The 22,164-nt window shown below is 40.8% G+C and overlaps 1 protein-coding gene across 1 annotated transcript in view; it reads left to right on the top strand.

The window, feature by feature from the left end:
* vps50 (VPS50 EARP/GARPII complex subunit) overlaps nt 1-22,164 on the top strand; it is a 97,100-nt gene that overhangs the window by 64,704 nt on the left and 10,232 nt on the right.

Consider the following 22,164-nt stretch of genomic DNA (forward strand, 5'->3'; position numbering starts at 1 on the left):
GCCCCGAGCCCCATAAGCTTCCATACAAATCTGGCGACATTTAAAAAAAATAAACACAGCCGGTACACTTTTTGTAAACGGCTGTTTGAGCAGTTTTAAAACACACAGAGACATAAAAACTACACTCATGCGTTTGATAGGGTCTTGGGTCTCTCAAAATGTCATTATTTTTTGGCTACCCCATATAGTTTTGCTCCAGGAAGCATTTGTTTGAGGTGTGGATTTTGTCTAAATCTCTTCACTCTCTTCGCCGTGAGCTAATTAGCGACCAGCTGTTGATCTATGGCCATAAAGACGTAGCTCAGGGACGTGCAGGTTTAACCGTGGTTAGATAACGGTACGTATGGACGTGCAGGTTTAACCGTGGTTAGATAACTGTACGTATGGACGTGCAGGTTTAACCGTGGTTAGATAACGGTACGTATGGACGTGCGTGTCGTGAGTTGGGACGGAGACCCGGGATGAGCAGACAGTAAGTAATGTGGAGGCTGGACCGTAAGATATTTGAGACATGTGAGAGCCATAAGTACTAGATTGCTAGCTAGCTATACTGCTAACAAGGCTACTCCCCGCTGGAGACATAAACCGTGGGTGTGACGTTGTTCCTTCGGTGTTGTCATTAAGCTGCAGGCACGTGAGTTTATTTTCTTACGCGAGTGATACTATTAATAACCTTTTCGCGGACCGCAAGAAGGTCCGTAGGTTAATAAGCACGTCAAAAGTTACGGGGAGTGGCGTGACGTTGTTCCTTCGGGGATTGAGCTGCAGATACGTGAGTTTGTTTTCTTACGCGAATGACAGGAGATCGTTTGGTCTTTATTTTACACAACAGAGCGTCAACTTAATATACTATTAATAACCTTCATCGGACCGCAAGAAGGTCCGTCAGTTAATAAGCACGTCAAAAGTTACGGTGGACCAGCCGGGGTTAGGGGGGAGGAGGGGGTTCGCTGGTGGGCGAAACTGCGCACTGAGGAGTGAACAATTGTAATCGAGATGGGGGCTGTAGTATTTGTGTGTGTCCACTAACATTTAATTGTCCAAGTGAAACACGTAGTACTTGTATTAGTCATTGGCGCTGTATGCGTCCATGTTTATTTCACAAAACCGCGCATCTTTATGACGTCATCAAGACATGACGGTTAACTTATCCGGAAGTATCCAGGGGCGTTTCTGATGGGACCGCCACGAAGCTTTCAGTAATTTCTACACTATTTGCAAACTTTTGAGGCACTCACCAACCATGCAAAATGTTTTTATATTTTATTTTGACTTGTTGCCAGGATCTTCTCCTGTCTTGTTTATTCTGTGCACATGGGCAGGTGCCACTGTGTATGGTAGGTTGTGTCATCAGTGTATTAATGAGTGAGAGATGTCATCTAGTATTAAAGCTCTTTGAGTTGTCAGAAGACTAGCAAAGCGGTGTACAAGTTCATTAAGTTTGAATGAAAAAGATTCAGCAATGTTTAGAAGTAATTTAAGCTTTTATTAGTTCTGTATTTTGTCAAATTCATAGAAGCTTCCCCCATTTCTGTTTTTTCCAATTCTTTCAAGTTCGTTTCAGCTTTTCTCATTTCTGTATTTTTAGCAATTTTTAAATGTATTTCAGCCTTTTTTATTTCAGCAATGTTTAGAATAATTTCAGCTTTTATTATTTCTGTGATATCAAATTCATAGAAGCTTCTCCCATTTCTGTTTTTTTGATATTCTTTCAAGTTCATTTCAGCTTTTCTCATTCATGTATTTCAGCTTTTTCTATTCTTTCAGCAATGTTTAAAATAATTTCAGCTTGTTGCATTTTAAGCAACTTTTTGAAATTAATTCCAGCTTTTATTATTTCTGTGATTTCAAATTCATAGAAGCTTCTCCCATTTCAGTTTTTTTGCAATTGTTTCAAGTTCATTTCAGCTTTACTCATTTCTGTATTTTCAGCCATTTTAAAATGTATTTCAGCTTTTTCTATTCTTTCAGCAATATTTAGAATAATTTCAGCTTGTTTCATTTCTGTACTTTAAGCAACTTTTTGAAATTAACTTCAGCTTTTTGCATTCCAACGCATTTTCAGCAGGAAATGCATTTTCTAGTTAGTTGGAATGCTTCAAGCATTCCAAGTATTGTTCTTCTAATCTTTATTCCGCCTTATTCTACTATTTCTTCCGCCGCACCTTTCAACTCCTTCACACTTTCAGCTATTAAGACCATTCAAATATTAAAATGTTCAGCTCATTCAGGGGAGGGGTGCTATGACTTTTCAGCTTTTTAGCTCTTATAATTGAATTAATATAAATTAATATCTTCAACCTTTTTAACATGGTTTCCTAATGGATTAAATTTTCAAATCCTTTCAAAACTTCTTCAACTTTCAACTTTTTCAGCTTTTCCAATCTTTCAGCTAGAGACACCATTTAAACTTTAAAATGTTGACACAAGTCTTAACAATTTTATTAAAAAAACAGCTCGTTGATATCTATTATAGTTTTTTCATAATCACTAATTATGTTTCATTAGTTTTGGGGTTTCTTTCGAATTTAGAGTGGAGTTTTCCGGATTGTCCCGCGATTTAGAGTGAGCGCCGTGTCAGGATTCAGTAAAAAAAAAAGAGGCACTTTTCTCTTTACGGCCACAATATTCACTTTTCAGCCTTCATTTAAAAAGAAAACATTAGCCGTGCTTGTGCTGGTTGGACTCGTATAAGTTTGGAATGTCAGAGTTATTTACTTTTTGCGTGAGGAGCCTGGTTGTGAGACAAAGTCTGCCCCGAGCCCCATACGCTTCCATACAAATCTGCCGACATTTAAAAAAAAAAAACACAGCCGGTACACTTTTTGTAAACGGCTGTTTGAGCAGTTTTAAAACACATAGAGACATAAAAACTACACTCAAACGTTCGGTAGAGTCTTGTGTCTCTCAAAATGTCATTATTTTTTGGCTACTCCAAATAGTTTTGCTCCAGGAAGCATTTGTTTGAGGTGTGGATTTTGTCTAAATCTCTTCACTCTCTTCACTGCGAGCTAATTAGCGATCAGCTGTTGATCGATGGCCATAAAGACGCAGCTCAGGGACGTGCAGGTTTAACCGTGGTTAGATAACGGTACGTGTGGACGTGCGTGTCGTGAGTTGGGACGGAGACCCGGGATGAGCAGACCGTAAGTAATGTGGAGGCTGGACCGTAAGATATTTGAGACATGTGAGAGCCATAAGTACTAGATTGCTAGCTAGCTAAACTGCTAACGAGGCTACTCCCCGCTGGAGACTTAAACCGTGGTTGTGACGTTGTTCCTTCGGTGTTGTCATTAAGCTGCAGGCACGTGAGTTTATTTTTTTACGCGAGTGATACTATTAATAACCTTTTCGCGGACCGCAAGAAGGTCCGTAGGTTAATAAGCACGTCAAAAGTTACGGGGAGTGGCGTGACGTTGTTCCTTCGGTGATTGAGCTGCAGACACGTGAGTTTGTTTTCTTACGCGAATGACAGGAGATCGTTTGGTCTTTATTTTACGCAACAAAGCGTCAACCTAATATACTATTAATAACCTTCATCGGACCGCAAGAAGGTCCGTCAGTTAATAAGCAAGTCAAAAGTTACGGTGGGCCAGCCGGGGTTAGGGGGGGAGGAGGGGGTCCGCTGGTGGGCGAAACTGCGCACTGAGGAGTGAACAATTGTAATCGAGATGGGGGCTGTAGTATTTGTGTGTGTCCACTAACATTTAATTGTCCAAGTGAAACACTTAGTACTTATTTTAGTCATTGGCGCTGTATGCGTCCATCTTTATTTGACAAAACCGCGCATCTCTATGACATCATCAAGACATGACTGTTAACTTATCCGGAAGTATCCAGGGGCGTTTTTGATGGGACCGCCACAAAGCTCTTGGTAATTTCTACACTATTTGCAAAAAGATTTTTATATTTTATTTTGACTTGTTGCCAGGATCTTCTCCTGTCTTGTTTATTCTGTGCAAATGGGCAGGTGCCACTGTGTATGGTAGGTTGTGACATCAATGTATTAATGGGTGAGAGATGTCATCTAGTATTAAAGCGCTTTGAGTAGTCAGAAGACTAGCAAAGCGTTGTACACGTCCATTTACCAAGTTCATTTAGTTTGAATGAAAAAGATTCAGCAATGTTTAGAAGTAATTTAAGCTTTTATTAGTTCTGTATTTTGTCAAATTCATAGAAGCTTCCCCCATTTCTGTTTTTTCCAATTCTTTCAAGTTCATTTCAGCTTTTCAAATGTACTTCAGCTTTTTCTATTCTTTCAGCAATGTTTTGAATAATTTCAGCTTGTTGCATTTTAAGCAACTTTTTGAAATTAATTTCAGCTTTTATTATTTCTGTGATTTCAAATTCATAGAAGCTTCTCCCATTTCAGTTTTTTTGCAATTGTTTCAAGTTCATTTCAGCTTTTCTCATTTCTGTATTTTCAGCCATTTTTAAGTGTATTTCAGCTTTTTCTATTCTTTCAGCAATGTTTAGAATAATTTCAGCTGGTTTCATTTCTGTACTTTAAGCAACTTTTAGAAATTATTTTCAGCTTGCATTCCAACGCATTTTCAGCAGGAAATGCATTTTCTAGTTCCGACTTATTCTTCTATTTCTTCCGCCGCACGTTTCAACTCCTTCACACTTTCAGCTATTAAGACCATTCAAATATTAAAATATTCAGCTCCTTCAGGAGAGGGGTGCTATGACTTTTCAGCTTTTTAGCTCTTATAATTGAATTAATATAAATTAAAAACATCAACCTTTTTTTAACATGGTTTCCAATGGAATAAATTTTCAAATCCTCTCAAAACTTGTTCAACTTTCAACTTTTTCAGCTCTTCCAATCTTTCAGCTAGAGACACCATTTAAACTTTAAAATGGTGACACAAGTCTTAACAATTATTTAAAAAAAACAGCTTGTTGATATCTATTATACTTTTTTCATAATCACTAATTATGTTTCATTAGTTTTGGGGTCCTTTTTGAATTTAGAGTGGGCGCTAGAGTGCAGACAAAGTCGGAAGACAAGAGAGGGTCCATGTTTTGTAAACTGCTGGTAGAGCAGTTTTAAAACACATAGAGACATAAAAACTAGACTCAAACGTTCGGTAGAGTCTTGTGTCTCTCAAAATGTCATTATTTTTTGGCTACTCCAAATAGTTTTGCTCCAGGAAGCATTTGTTTGAGGTGTGGGTTTTCTGTAAATCACTGCCTGTCTGTGAGCAGCTTCTCCGTCGCCATGGATACTCCACTCTGTCAGTTGGTCTCACCCAGCTGAACCATAACGGCTGATTAGTGTCGTCACGTGACACAGCTATTCTTTCAACCAGGGTTCGTACAGTCATGGAAAAAAAATAACAATACGGACATGTATCTTTATATACAGCCCCTGAGATTACTTTGGGATGTCAATCGGAAGTTCCACACCTAATAGCGCCCCTGAACTTGGCCATAGGTCCGGCCAATCATTGACCAGGAAGTTGTGTGCAGGCGAACGGAGAGAGCGGAGGGGGCGGGACGAGGGAGAGACTAAGAGCGATGAGCAATGGCGGATACGATGGCAGATGCGTCTGCTAATCGCAAGTTTAGCTTCAAGTTAAGTTCAGGGTCCGTGTCGAGGAAGAATGACATGGACGTGCGTGTCGTGAGTGGGGACGGTGACCCGGGATGAGCAGACCGTAAGTAATGTGGAGGCAGGACGGTTAGATATTTGGGACATGGGAGAGCGATAAGTACTAGCTAGTTATACTGCTAACGAGGCTACTCCCCTTCTGCTGGGGTGTGACGTTGTTCCTTCGGTGTTGTCATTAAGCTGCAGGCACGTGAGTTTATTTTCTTACGCGAGTGATACTATTAATAACCTTTTCACGGTCCGCAAGAAGGTCCGTAGGTTAATAAGCAGGTCAAAAGTTACGGGGGAGGGGCGTGACGTTGTTCGGTGATTGAGCTGCAGGCACGTGAGTTTATTTTCTTACGCCAGTGATACTATTAATAACCTTTTCACGGTCCGCAAGAAGGTCCGTCGGTTAATAAGCACGTCGAAAGTTACGGGGGACCCCGGACGAGCGGACCGTAAGTAATGTGGAGGCAGGACGGTTAGGTATTTCAAACATGGGAGAGATATGAGCGCTAGCTAGCTAAACTTCTAACGAGGCTACTCCCCGTATGCTGGACTTAAACCGGGGGCGTGACGTTCCTTCGGTGTTGTTATTAAGCTGCTGGCGGAGCCCGGGAAGTACACCTGTGATTGAGGAAGCGCAACGGTAGGATGTTAGCCGCTAGTTAAGTGTTTAGCTGACTTTAGGAACTGTATTAGCTCGTCTCCAACGCTGAAGGCTTCACCGCGCCAGCGAATAACGACGGCCAGCCGCCTCACCTCTACAGCCCGTGATGTGCCAGCAGCACGCATGCTATCTCTCCCTCCCTCTCCCACGCCACTACCCGACGTGAGTAATATCCTGCCACACGTGAATCCACCTTGTCCACGAACAGCAACGTGATCAGCTGATCGTGGCTCCTTTTTTTACGTCTACGTTATGGGTAGTTTTGAATGCTGTGATTACATGTTTGCTGCATTCAGTGTTACAGTACAGTGTTAAGCTTGGCCTGTCGTTTACTGCATCTATGGCTATATGTTGCTAATGACATTACCACGCAGTGGAATGAATGTACGTTGTTACGGGGAATTTATTTGTTTTGTTCTGGTTACTGAGCCCCCTTCAGTTAGAATAACTCCCCCTTGAGTAAGACTGGTGTTTCCCTGTTAAAGCATGGTCATGAACGAGGGGAAATGTTTCAGTATGAAATAATTGTTCTAAAATTCTCTAATTAAATCATACTTTGAAATTTAACTTTCTATATGGTTGGTTCGACCTGCTACATAACTATACTATAACGAGTCTTCATACGTTTTAATGTGGTGTCAGAGACTGATGTTGTTCACGGTTACGTCTGTTTGAGGACAGAGTTTAGTTTTATAACTAGTATATAACTAAACCGTACATTACTACAGAGAATGTATTTTTTAATTCTCAGCTTTTCCTATTTCTATTATTTCAGCAACGTTTAAATTAAATTCAGCTTTTATTATTTCTGTGTTTTCAAATTCATAGAAGCTTCTCCCATTTTTGTTTTTTTGCAATTCTTTCAAGTTGATTTCAGCTTTTCTCATTTCTGTATTTTCAGCCATTTTTAAATGTATTTCAGCTTTTTCTATTCATTCAGCAATGTTAAGAATAATTTCAGCTTGTTTCATTTCTGTACTTTAAGCAACTTTTTGAAATTAATTTCAGCTTTCTGCATTCCAACGCATTTTCAGCAGGAAATGCATTTTCTAGTTAGTTGGAATGCTTCAAGCATTCCAAGTATTGTTCTTCTAATCTTTATTCCGCCTTATTCTACTATTTCTTCCGCCGCACCTTTCAACTCCTTCACACTTTCAGCTATTAAGACCATTCAAATATTAAAATGTTCAGCTCATTCAGGGGAGGGGTGCTATGACTTTTCAGCTTTTTAGCTCTTATAATTGAATTAATATAAATTAATATCTTCAACCTTTTTAACATGGTTTCCTAATGGATTAAATTTTCAAATCCTTTCAAAACTTCTTCAACTTTCAACTTTTTCAGCTTTTCCAATCTTTCAGCTAGAGACACCATTTAAACTTTAAAATGTTGACACAAGTCTTAACAATTTTATAAAAAAAACAGCTTGTTGATATCTATTATAGTTTTTTCATAAACACTAATTATGTTTCATTAGTTTTGGGGTTTCTTTCGAATTTAGAGTGGAGTTTTCCGGATTGTCCCGCGATTTAGAGTGAGCGCCGTGTCAGGATTCAGTAAAAAAAAAAGAGGCACTTTTCTCTTTACGGCCACAATATTCACTTTTCAGCCTTCATTTAAAAAGAAAACATTAGCCGTGCTTGTGCTGGTTGGACTCGTATAAGTTTGGAATGTCAGAGTTATTTACTTTTTGCGTGAGGAGCCTGATTGTGAGACAAAGTCTGCCCCGAGCCCCATACGCTTCCATACAAATCTGCCAACATTTAAAAAAAAAAAAACACAGCCGGTACACTTTTTGTAAACGGCTGTTTGAGCAGTTTTAAAACACATAGAGACATACAAACTACACTCAAACGTTCGGTAGAGTCTTGTGTCTCTCAAAATGTCATTATTTTTTGGCTACTCCAAATAGTTTTGCTCCAGGAAGCATTTGTTTGAGGTGTGGATTTTGTCTAAATCTCTTCACTCTCTTCGCCGTGAGCTAATTAGCGATCAGCTGTTGATCTATGGCCATAAAGACGTAGCTCAGGGACGTGCAGGTTTAACCGTGGTTAGATAACGGTACGTGTGGACGTGCGTGTCGTGAGTTGGGACGGAGACCCGGGATGAGCAGACCGTAAGTAATGTGGAGGCTGGACCGTAAGATATTTGAGACATGTGAGAGCCATAAGTACTAGATTGCTAGCTAGCTAAACTGCTAACGAGGCTACTCCCCGCTGGAGACTTAAACCGTGGTTGTGACGTTGTTCCTTCGGTGTTGTCATTAAGCTGCAGGCACGTGAGTTTATTTTTTTACGCGAGTGATACTATTAATAACCTTTTCGCGGACCGCAAGAAGGTCCGTAGGTTAATAAGCACGTCAAAAGTTACGGGGAGTGGCGTGACGTTGTTCCTTCGGTGATTGAACTGCAGATACGTGAGTTTGTTTTCTTACGCGAATGACAGGAGATCGTTTGGTCTTTATTTTACGCAACAAAGCGTCAACTTAATATACTATTAATAACCTTCATCGGACCGCAAGAAGGTCCGTCAGTTAATAAGCACGTCAAAAGTTACGGTGGACCAGCCGGGGTTAGGGGGGAGGAGGGGGTCCGCTGGTGGGCGAAACTGCGCACTGAGGAGTGAACAATTGTAATCGAGATGGGGGCTGTAGTATTTGTGTGTGTCCACTAACATTTAATTGTCCAAGTGAAACACGTAGTACTTGTATTAGTCATTGGCGCTGTATGCGTCCATGTTTATTTCACAAAACCGCGCATCTTTATGACATCATCAAGACATGACGGTTAACTTATCCGGAAGTATCCAGGAGCGTTTTTGATGGCACCGCCACGAAGCTTTCAGTAATTTCTACACTATTTGCAAACTTTTGAGGCACTCACCAACCATGCAAAATGTTTTTATATTTTATTTTGACTTGTTGCCAGGATCTTCTCCTGTCTTGTTTATTCTGTGCACATGGGCAGGTGCCACTGTGTATGGTAGGTTGTGTCATCAGTGTATTAATGGGTGAGAGATGTCATCTAGTATTAAAGCGCTTTGAGTTGTCAGAAGACTAGCAAAGCGGTGTACAAGTTCATTAAGTTTGAATGAAAAAGATTCAGCAATGTTTAGAAGTAATTTAAGCTTTTATTAGTTCTGTATTTTGTCAAATTCATAGAAGCTTCCCCCATTTCTGTTTTTTCCAATTCTTTCAAGTTCGTTTCAGCTTTTCTCATTTCTGTATTTTTAGCAATTTTTAAATGTATTTCAGCCTTTTTTATTTCAGCAATGTTTAGAATAATTTCAGCTTTTATTATTTCTGTGATATCAAATTCATAGAAGCTTCTCCCATTTCTGTTTTTTTGATATTCTTTCAAGTTCATTTCAGCTTTTCTCATTTATGTATTTCAGCTTTTTCTATTCTTTCAGCAATGTTTAGAATAATTTCAGCTTGTTGCATTTTAAGCAACTTTTTGAAATTAATTCCAGCTTTTATTATTTCTGTGATTTCAAATTCATAGAAGCTTCTCCCATTTCAGTTTTTTTGCAATTGTTTCAAGTTCATTTCAGCTTTACTCATTTCTGTATTTTCAGCCATTTTAAAATGTATTTCAGCTTTTTCTATTCTTTCAGCAATATTTAGAATAATTTCAGCTTGTTTCATTTCTGTACTTTAAGCAACTTTTTGAAATTAACTTCAGCTTTTTGCATTCCAACGCATTTTCAGCAGGAAATGCATTTTCTAGTTCCGACTTATTCTTCTATTTCTTCCGCCGCACGTTTCAACTCCTTCACACTTTCAGCTATTAAGACCATTCAAATATTAAAATATTCAGCTCCTTCAGGAGAGGGGTGCTATGACTTTTCAGCTTTTTAGCTCTTATAATTGAATTAATATAAATTAAAAACATCAACCTTTTTTTAACATGGTTTCCAATGGAATAAATTTTCAAATCCTCTCAAAACTTGTTCAACTTTCAACTTTTTCAGCTCTTCCAATCTTTCAGCTAGAGACACCATTTAAACTTTAAAATGGTGACACAAGTCTTAACAATTATTTAAAAAAAACAGCTTGTTGATATCTATTATACTTTTTTCATAATCACTAATTATGTTTCATTAGTTTTGGGGTCCTTTTTGAATTTAGAGTGGGCGCTAGAGTGCAGACAAAGTCGGAAGACAAGAGAGGGTCCATGTTTTGTAAACTGCTGGTAGAGCAGTTTTAAAACACATAGAGACATAAAAACTAGACTCAAACGTTCGGTAGAGTCTTGTGTCTCTCAAAATGTCATTATTTTTTGGCTACTCCAAATAGTTTTGCTCCAGGAAGCATTTGTTTGAGGTGTGGGTTTTCTGTAAATCACTGCCTGTCTGTGAGCAGCTTCTCCGTCGCCATGGATACTCCACTCTGTCAGTTGGTCTCACCCAGCTGAACCATAACGGCTGATTAGTGTCGTCACGTGACACAGCTATTCTTTCAACCAGGGTTCGTACAGTCATGGAAAAAAAATAACAATACGGACATGTATCTTTATATACAGCCCCTGAGATTACTTTGGGATGTCAATCGGAAGTTCCACACCTAATAGCGCCCCTGAACTTGGCCATAGGTCCGGCCAATCATTGACCAGGAAGTTGTGTGCAGGCGAACGGAGAGAGCGGAGGGGGCGGGACGAGGGAGAGACTAAGAGCGATGAGCAATGGCGGATACGATGGCAGATGCGTCTGCTAATCGCAAGTTTAGCTTCAAGTTAAGTTCAGGGTCCGTGTCGAGGAAGAATGACATGGACGTGCGTGTCGTGAGTGGGGACGGTGACCCGGGATGAGCAGACCGTAAGTAATGTGGAGGCAGGACGGTTAGATATTTGGGACATGGGAGAGCGATAAGTACTAGCTAGTTATACTGCTAACGAGGCTACTCCCCTTCTGCTGGGGTGTGACGTTGTTCCTTCGGTGTTGTCATTAAGCTGCAGGCACGTGAGTTTATTTTCTTACGCGAGTGATACTATTAATAACCTTTTCACGGTCCGCAAGAAGGTCCGTAGGTTAATAAGCAGGTCAAAAGTTACGGGGGAGGGGCGTGACGTTGTTCGGTGATTGAGCTGCAGGCACGTGAGTTTATTTTCTTACGCCAGTGATACTATTAATAACCTTTTCACGGTCCGCAAGAAGGTCCGTCGGTTAATAAGCACGTCGAAAGTTACGGGGGACCCCGGACGAGCGGACCGTAAGTAATGTGGAGGCAGGACGGTTAGGTATTTCAAACATGGGAGAGATATGAGCGCTAGCTAGCTAAACTTCTAACGAGGCTACTCCCCGTATGCTGGACTTAAACCGGGGGCGTGACGTTCCTTCGGTGTTGTTATTAAGCTGCTGGCGGAGCCCGGGAAGTACACCTGTGATTGAGGAAGCGCAACGGTAGGATGTTAGCCGCTAGTTAAGTGTTTAGCTGACTTTAGGAACTGTATTAGCTCGTCTCCAACGCTGAAGGCTTCACCGCGCCAGCGAATAACGACGGCCAGCCGCCTCACCTCTACAGCCCGTGATGTGCCAGCAGCACGCATGCTATCTCTCCCTCCCTCTCCCACGCCACTACCCGACGTGAGTAATATCCTGCCACACGTGAATCCACCTTGTCCACGAACAGCAACGTGATCAGCTGATCGTGGCTCCTTTTTTTACGTCTACGTTATGGGTAGTTTTGAATGCTGTGATTACATGTTTGCTGCATTCAGTGTTACAGTACAGTGTTAAGCTTGGCCTGTCGTTTACTGCATCTATGGCTATATGTTGCTAATGACATTACCACGCAGTGGAATGAATGTACGTTGTTACGGGGAATTTATTTGTTTTGTTCTGGTTACTGAGCCCCCTTCAGTTAGAATAACTCCCCCTTGAGTAAGACTGGTGTTTCCCTGTTAAAGCATGGTCATGAACGAGGGGAAATGTTTCAGTATGAAATAATTGTTCTAAAATTCTCTAATTAAATCATACTTTGAAATTTAACTTTCTATATGGTTGGTTCGACCTGCTACATAACTATACTATAACGAGTCTTCATACGTTTTAATGTGGTGTCAGAGACTGATGTTGTTCACGGTTACGTCTGTTTGAGGACAGAGTTTAGTTTTATAACTAGTATATAACTAAACCGTACATTACTACAGAGAATGTATTTTTTAATTCTCAGCTTTTCCTATTTCTATTATTTCAGCAACGTTTAAATTAAATTCAGCTTTTATTATTTCTGTGTTTTCAAATTCATAGAAGCTTCTCCCATTTTTGTTTTTTTGCAATTCTTTCAAGTTGATTTCAGCTTTTCTCATTTCTGTATTTTCAGCCATTTTTAAATGTATTTCAGCTTTTTCTATTCATTCAGCAATGTTAAGAATAATTTCAGCTTGTTTCATTTCTGTACTTTAAGCAACTTTTTGAAATTAATTTCAGCTTTCTGCATTCCAACGCATTTTCAGCAGGAAATGCATTTTCTAGTTATTAGTTGGAATGCTTCAAGCATTCCAAGTATTGTTCTTCTTTTCTTTATTCCGACTTATTCTTCTATTTCTTCCGCCGCACGTTTCAACTCCTTCACACTTTCAGCTATTAAGACCATTCAAATATTAAAATATTCAGCTCCTTCAGGAGAGGGGTGCTATGACTTTTCAGCTTTTTAGCTCTTATAATTGAATTAATATAAATTAAAAACATCAACCTTTTTTTAACATGGTTTCCAATGGAATAAATTTTCAAATCCTCTCAAAACTTGTTCAACTTTCAACTTTTTCAGCTCTTCCAATCTTTCAGCTAGAGACACCATTTAAACTTTAAAATGGTGACACAAGTCTTAACAATTATTTAAAAAAAACAGCTTGTTGATATCTATTATACTTTTTTCATAATCACTAATTATGTTTCATTAGTTTTGGGGTCCTTTTTGAATTTAGAGTGGGCGCTAGAGTGCAGACAAAGTCGGAAGACAAGAGAGGGTCCATGTTTTGTAAACTGCTGGTAGAGCAGTTTTAAAACACATAGAGACATAAAAACTAGACTCAAACGTTCGGTAGAGTCTTGTGTCTCTCAAAATGTCATTATTTTTTGGCTACTCCAAATAGTTTTGCTCCAGGAAGCATTTGTTTGAGGTGTGGGTTTTCTGTAAATCACTGCCTGTCTGTGAGCAGCTTCTCCGTCGCCATGGATACTCCACTCTGTCAGTTGGTCTCACCCAGCTGAACCATAACGGCTGATTAGTGTCGTCACGTGACACAGCTATTCTTTCAACCAGGGTTCGTACAGTCATGGAAAAAAAATAACAATACGGACATGTATCTTTATATACAGCCCCTGAGATTACTTTGGGATGTCAATCGGAAGTTCCACACCCAATAGCGCCCCTGAACTTGGCCATAGGTCCGGCCAATCATTGACCAGGAAGTTGTGTGCAGGCGAACGGAGAGAGCGGAGGGGGCGGGACGAGGGAGAGACTAAGAGCGATGAGCAATGGCGGATACGATGGCAGATGCGTCTGCTAATCGCAAGTTTAGCTTCAAGTTAAGTTCAGGGTCCGTGTCGAGGAAGAATGACATGGACGTGCGTGTCGTGAGTGGGGACGGTGACCCGGGATGAGCAGACCGTAAGTAATGTGGAGGCAGGACGGTTAGATATTTGGGACATGGGAGAGCGATAAGTACTAGCTAGTTATACTGCTAACGAGGCTACTCCCCTTCTGCTGGGGTGTGACGTTGTTCCTTCGGTGTTGTCATTAAGCTGCAGGCACGTGAGTTTATTTTCTTACGCGAGTGATACTATTAATAACCTTTTCACGGTCCGCAAGAAGGTCCGTAGGTTAATAAGCAGGTCAAAAGTTACGGGGGAGGGGCGTGACGTTGTTCGGTGATTGAGCTGCAGGCACGTGAGTTTATTTTCTTACGCGAGTGATACTATTAATAACCTTTTCACGGTCCGCAAGAAGGTCCGTCGGTTAATAAGCACGTCGAAAGTTACGGGGGACCCCGGACGAGCGGACCGTAAGTAATGTGGAGGCAGGACGGTTAGGTATTTCAAACATGGGAGAGATATGAGCGCTAGCTAGCTAAACTTCTAACGAGGCTACTCCCCGTATGCTGGACTTAAACCGGGGGCGTGACGTTCCTTCGGTGTTGTTATTAAGCTGCTGGCGGAGCCCGGGAAGTACACCTGTGATTGAGGAAGCGCAACAGTAGGATGTTAGCCGCTAGTTAAGTGTTTAGCTGACTTTAGGAACTTTATTAGCTCGTCTCCAACGCTGAAGGCTTCACCGCGCCAGCGAATAACGACGGCCAGCCGCCTCACCTCTACAGCCCGTGATGTGCCAGCAGCACGCATGCTATCTCTCCCTCCCTCTCCCACGCCACTACCCGACGTGAGTAATATCCTGCCACACGTGAATCCACCTTGTCCACGAACAGCAACGTGATCAGCTGATCGTGGCTCCTTTTTTTACGTCTACGTTATGGGTAGTTTTGAATGCTGTGATTACATGTTTGCTGCATTCAGTGTTACAGTACAGTGTTAAGCTTGGCCTGTCGTTTACTGCATCTATGGCTATATGTTGCTAATGACATTACCACGCAGTGGAATGAATGTACGTTGTTACGGGGAATTTATTTGTTTTGTTCTGGTTACTGAGCCCCCTTCAGTTAGAATAACTCCCCCTTGAGTAAGACTGGTGTTTCCCTGTTAAAGCATGGTCATGAACGAGGGGAAATGTTTCAGTATGAAATAATTGTTCTAAAATTCTCTAATTAAATCATACTTTGAAATTTAACTTTCTATATGGTTGGTTCGACCTGCTACATAACTATACTATAACGAGTCTTCATACGTTTTAATGTGGTGTCAGAGACTGATGTTGTTCACGGTTACGTCTGTTTGAGGACAGAGTTTAGTTTTATAACTAGTATATAACTAAACCGTACATTACTACAGAGAATGTATTTTTTAATTCTCAGCTTTTCCTATTTCTATTATTTCAGCAACGTTTAAATTAAATTCAGCTTTTATTATTTCTGTGTTTTCAAATTCATAGAAGCTTCTCCCATTTTTGTTTTTTTGCAATTCTTTCAAGTTGATTTCAGCTTTTCTCATTTCTGTATTTTCAGCCATTTTTAAATGTATTTCAGCTTTTTCTATTCATTCAGCAATGTTAAGAATAATTTCAGCTTGTTTCATTTCTGTACTTTAAGCAACTTTTTGAAATAAATTTCAGCTTTCTGCATTCCAACGCATTTTCAGCAGGAAATGCATTTTCTAGTTCCATTTGACATTCATCTAATGAGAACCCAATTTCTAGTATTAGAGTGACAAAGAGGTGCAATTGGATCCACTTGACAGTAATTGCCCGGCGGGCCAGTCCACTCGATTCGCCCATAAATCTCTACAGAATGGATCAGAGAGGAGTAAGCAGTCAATCAAGACGGCGCGAGACACTTCAATTCAGAGATCACTTTTCAACTCCCCTGCTGGAAGCTCCCTTCATGGCAGGGCGGTACTATCCAGCTCTCAGAGTTCACATGAACCTTTCAGATTCAGGATGTTTATTTATCATTTTCTGGAGAATGACGTTGGAAGTTGCATTACTTTTAAAGGTGTTCAATGGTTTTTGGCAAACGCCACGATTGTCAGGTTGGAACTCGCTTGCTACTATTTGAAAGTTAATTGACGGATCGAGTAGATGTGACTTGGGCCTCCTTTTCCCACCTCAAAACCACCTCAGGATGTTGCTTCCGAATTGAGCCGCTCACTACAAATCACCCAGTGGACGCGCAGGAAAATCCAATAAGGAAATAGATGCCGCAGCAAAGGTGGGCACTTTGATAAATAATTAAAAGTAAAAGTATTTGTCCAAGCCAAGACCAATCCGTCATGGCCCCGCAATGCAAACTGCGGCTGTGATGAAGGAACCAGCCGCTCCACCCTGGAAGCGAGCTTTTGGGTGCTTTTCGTCTTCCCGAGAAAGTGTTGTTAAGTTGAAAGTCGGGCCCCTGTGAAAGCGCAAACATGCTTGAGAGGTTCGGTGGGTTTTCCCTGGCGGATGTGAAACGCTGCACTCTGCACACGGATCGATACAGAGCTTCAGTGTCGCTCTCTCCCCGAGGGCATTATGTCCCATATGAATACCATTAAGCACTGAAGAGTCTCATTAGTCCTACCACACACATATTATTATTATTGACGCTTACATCTGTTTTTAGCGTCCAGCCTCATTAAGAACCATTTTTTATTCAAGCTTCTCGTCTTTGATCCGTTGGAGGAAACACTGCGGGGATTGATAGTCATCAAGCTACCGCTTTATCCCTGTTTTTAAGTCTTGTATTCAAAGCTTTGCTCTTATCTGTTTTCAAATCCCTCGCTGGATGATCTTTTTTTTTTTTTTTTTTTTATGTTTTCTGTTCATTGGGTTTTCCAGGCTTTAATTTCTAATCATTACACAAGTGTGTGTATATAAGCTGCCTGGCTTTGATGCCTGATGTCTTCATACTGAACAAGGCTGTTGGTCCACATGGGGAAACTATACGGCGAATATTCCTCGCATACAAACACACACTTGTTTTCCCTTTCGACCGACCACGGCATCCAAACGCCCTCAAGGACATTGAAGTTGACGTGTGGCGCAAACAGGCTCTTCTTGCTCGAGTGCTAGTTGAGTGCTACTCAACTAAAACAAAAGGCTTTGATTCTGCTCTCCAGAAATCCCTCATTCAATTTGGAATGGATGCAGTAGCATTGGAGATGTCTCTCGTAGCACTGACATTTTCGAAACAAACGTTACGTCTTCTGCAATATCTACGTATTGAAACTCTCTGAAAGGGAGAAAATGCGCAGTCTGCACTACAAGTGCAAGAAATGACAAAGGAACAAAGAGGTGATGGTTTGACCGTAAACCGAGGCTCGTGGCTGCAGGAAGAATGCAACAGAAAGCGCGTAGAAGTCTCTCTTTGGTTGAGATGGAGCCATCTGCTTCGTAACCATGGCCTCTCGCCAGGATTAAGTGTGTTACAAGCGAATCGTGCAGAAATGATATGTGGCTTGGTACAAACAAACGGGAATAAGGCAAGAACACACTGGCTGCCCTGACGTGATTCATCTGTTTACAATTCATTTTCGACTTTTTGTCAAATGTACAGTTTCCTCACGTTAGCTCGTTAGCATTTCCGATTCCGTGTGGTCACATGTCACGTCAGTGAGTGGATGTATTCTTCACGGAAACGGAAGTCATTATCGTGGGTTTTAGTTGTATTTGTGACGAATGTATATTGATTTCTTTCTAGTCAAAGGTTTGAATCTCTCTTATATGCTAAGGCATACCTTTTGATAATTGTTATCCATGGAAAAAAAAAAAGAGGATTTTAGTCTCTTTTTTTCTTCATTGTTGAGCAAAGGGTTTTAAATGGATCATTAATCAAGTGTCTGAGCAGCAGCGTCAGAAATATAATTTTAACACGGCGAGAAAAGCATCGCTTTTTTTGGCGCCATTTTGTTACATCAATTCAAATAATACTGAGGATTCTCACTCCTACACAGATATTTCCTTTTCTCCAATACAATGAGAAGGAGCCAACCTTTCAGCCTTTAAAGTGTAGGAGGATGGAGGAAAAAAAGAATATTAATATGTATCATAACCCATCAAATTGATGTGTCATCACACTTTGCCTCATTGGGGAAACTATTCAGAACTTTTACTTCTTTACTTTGGTTCTGAATATGGTTCAAACCTTTTGTAATTTCTGTCATTACTTTTGTGTCAAACTATCTGAATTAGGGCAAATCTGTGTGGTTGCACGAGAAACTTTGATTATTGTGTCATCAGCGAAGACCTCCCACCACCTCCGTCCTGATTAAATAACTCCTGTAACTGGGTTGATAACTCTTACACTGTCAGAGGATAATTTTCCCTTTCGCCTACAATCCAGACTGGGCTTCTCATCATGTCAATCAGAGCATTCGTACATTTAAACAGGTCTTATGCAATGATGGTGTGACATCGGCAGCCGGGTACCTCTTCAGTTCTCTGATGTGAAAGCATCTTAAAAGTAGATGATTATAGAAACAAAATGGTCCAGCTAGACCTATTATGAGAAGGCTTTCCAGACTAAAATTTGCCACGGCTCACTACACTGATGCATGCTCATTTCTTCAAAGAAGACAAAGATCCCTCTGTGCCTCGGGTTCTTTTTCTCCATTAAACTCAGTCAATAGTTGGTGATGGTTTGCGTCGTGACGACGGGGTTCATAAACTATATCAGGCACATTTCCCTTCCCCTCACCTGCCAAAGTGAAATATAGTTGTATAGAAATCAAGCCGGGAAATGTGTTTTCGTAAAATTTCCTCGGAAAAGGGATTGGCGAGTACCTGCAGAGTGACGAGTGTGTGTTCAGAGTGTGTGTTCAGAGTGTGTGTTCAGCCTCTGGCTCAGAGGCTTCTCTGGGAATGCAACCAATGCAATTTGAGAGCATTTCATTGAAGTGTTTTAACATGCTTGGGCACACATGATAATCAATATTAATAATATGTGTTATTTGTATGGCACTTTAAGAGGTACTCAATGTATTGACATGATAAAAAAAAACGATAGAAGCAATGAAAAGGTTAACATGAATTTATGTTGTTTCTGCTGAGAGATTATGACACTGACTTTTGGATTCATGTTAATGTTTTTTTTCTCTGAACAGGAAACTATTAATAATAAATTGATTTAATTTCACATGCTAATGACTGAGATTTCAACTTATACGTATTTTATTATGATTGCGGGTAGTGTATGGAAGAGTAAATGCGTAATAACCCCGCGAGCACATTTGTGATGTGAGAAAATGCATCTGACTACCACACAGAGCAAAACGTATTCAACACCCAAAGATGTTGAGTTTACATCTAAAAGAGGGAAAAGCAGCACCTTCTCTCACCTGAGAAGTAAAACTAAAGACTGTTTGGGGATTTTCTTCGTCATTTTTTGGCATTTTTGACTGCTAGTTGCTCAGTGCTGATATTTTGTATACAGTAGGACACCATACCCACTAAACTACCCCATAGCCCCATATAGACACGCTATTCATTCATTTTAAAGTGGAAGGCTGCAGCAAAGACTGAAGATCTCCACAGACCAACATGGTTCAGCCTGTATCGGCTAACATTATATACTACACTTCACAATGAAAAAAGGGGGGGGGACAGCAGAGAAACCCCTTTGTAATATATTCAGCAGGTGTAGTGTGTAAATCAAAAGATGTGTGACCTCTTCACAGTACGTCTTTCTATAAGGAAAGATTTGCCTCATCCACAGTTTTTCTGGCCCTTGTATGATTTTAAAAAGAAAAAAATCTATAACTGACATTTAATCTGCACAGTGTGGGATTGTTTTTCACGTTCCTGGCGATGCGTTACAGACCCAGTGTCTGCATGATTGTTCTCTTCGAGGACACCGAATAAAGAGCTTACAGTATGTGTTGGTCAGTTGGTCTGCAATGAAGACGTGAGACTTGATATCTTTATATACAAAGCTACTTTTTAGAAGTATAATTGCTCTCTTTGTAATAAACAAGCTTCTTCAACTGAGCATTACTACTATTTACTTGCGGATTAAAATATGCCAAAGCATTCAAATTATTCCAATATATTTACGCTAACATGGTAGACGTCTCGGCATCAGACGAGATCTGCATATTTGTTCAAAGGAAATCAAATTCTCAGGATCATCCAAGGCCAACAACAGTGGGAAAAGATGTTAATGCTTTTTTTCATGAGCATCAAATTATAGTAGATGTAATAAAAGAAAGAGGTATCAAATAAACATAAAGACAGCGCTCCGGGTGGACGCTGCGCTGCATGTGCACGTCCCCTCAAACATGTGAACATGTAAATTGAGTTTGCCACAAGCTGCCACAGCTGGACCCAACTCTTAAATGGGCTTCCTGCTTCAGAATTTGAAAAGAATCCCAAATGCATGCATTTTTTGTGTGTGTGTTTCTTTCTTTTTATAGTACCTTTTTGTGTTCCGTCTTGTCCTGGCCCCCACCTGAAGGATCCCTGCAGAGGCAAATTCTGTCGGAAAAGCAAACCGACGTTTCTCCCGGCAGTCAGTGTTGATGCTGCAGGGGCACAGTCAAAGAAAGGTCGAAGCCTCATGCGGAGAGATTTAAAAATAGACCAAACTACACTTTGCTGTAATGTCAGACTAATGCAACCAAAGGGAAATTGATTTGGTTCATTTGAAGGAGAATATATCAATGTGACTTTCTATCAAGCCGGCAATTAAAGTCAGAATAATTCAGCCAAATTAAAAAGGGGCACACTGCATTTTTAGAAAGATAAAGAGGGATTGAAAATGGGGGGGAAAAAGGGTGTTCCACCAACTATTTTCATTAAACTGAAGATGGGAGTTGAACATGAATTGCAATAGTTTTTGCTTCCCCCCCCCCCCCCCGCATCGTGTCAGTGTCCCGGTGTTTCGTCCACAGCGTCGCACCACTTTCGCAGTAACAACAAACCGTTTTACATCCACTGATACGCCGTCTATACAAATGGCCCCCGGCTCCTGCTGCTCAGCGCTTTTCACCGCGGTCCAAATCCTAAATAATAATTGAAAGTGCGTACCAACGGCCTTTCTGTATTAACTCCGTACATCCGCCCCGTTAGTCGCGTTCATGAGCTCGAGGACTTTCTTCATCGAACCCTCCGCAGCAATCAGTGTCCTCGCGAACATTGCTTTCTCTTTTGGTTCTTCAGTTTTTGTTTAAATGTGAACACATTCATTTCATGACTGGAGGAAAAGCATCAACTTTATCGCAGAACACAGTAAAAACCCGATTTATTCATTTATCAACTGATTCATTAAAAGTGGAGCAGGCTTCAGGATGTTATTGCTAATATCAGAGAGGCAGATTCTCATTGGCATGTGGGAGCATTTCCTCCGCCTCTGCGTTTGTCAACATGTCGGCGGCGAGCCGGCGATTCGTAGCCGGCGGTGCGCCACGTCACCAAAAGCCAGTGGAACTCCGGTAACGCGGGGCGACGTCGTTCTCTGCTCCGGGGAGGCATGACTCAGCCGTATCTTCACGTAGACCACAGTGGTTTGCCGTTATGTCGATGTTCATCGTGTTAAATGAACTTCCTTCACCGTGCAGGGTGCACGCAAGCATGTGCGAATCCTTAAAAAGTACTCAATCAAAGCGCTGTATGCGTTTTTTTAAATAGATGAGTTAAAATCTTAAGGAAACCAAAGACGCGACGGCGTCGATAAGACGTCGTTCTGCAAATGCTCCGCAGCAGCCCTTTTAATTCTGGACGCAAAGATCAAGTTTGATAAAATGAATTCAGACAAAGGTACAAATTCGGCCTTAACATTTTTTTTTATTCATAACAAACTTATTTAAGGCTAATATTTGATTTTACCATTGTTGGTTTTTTTACATTCTGTGTTGATATTTGTTAAATATTGCTTTCGGGGGGATTATAGATTCCCTAAGCTGTAAAAGTAATACGAGAAATTAATATCCCAAAAAAGTGTTAATCTTTAAGTTTTTATTTCTTTGAGTGAATGACGTTCTACCAACCTCTCGAGCTTTTCGCGGATGAGAAACTGGTGACACGGTGGCCTGTTACTGGGCTGTTGAGCGGACCCACTGGTGGGCTGGAACACAACTTTACAAAGTGCAGCATGTGTGTGGCAGCACGGTGGAGCATCAACAGCTCCGCCGTTACCTGTGGGATTGCTATTGATCTCCCAGAGGCGTTTTGGTGGAGCTTTACAGCTACATGTGATTCATCACAGCGTTACATTAAACATTGTAACCTGAGCGGAATGGAATATCAGTGCCTTAGTATTCAGATATAGATTATTGTGATGGTTAGGGAGGGATTTAGGTGGAAAATGTTTCA

This window comes from Pungitius pungitius, chromosome 17, assembly GCF_949316345.1.
Source record: "Pungitius pungitius chromosome 17, fPunPun2.1, whole genome shotgun sequence".
Taxonomy (NCBI): Eukaryota; Metazoa; Chordata; class Actinopteri; order Perciformes; family Gasterosteidae; genus Pungitius; species Pungitius pungitius.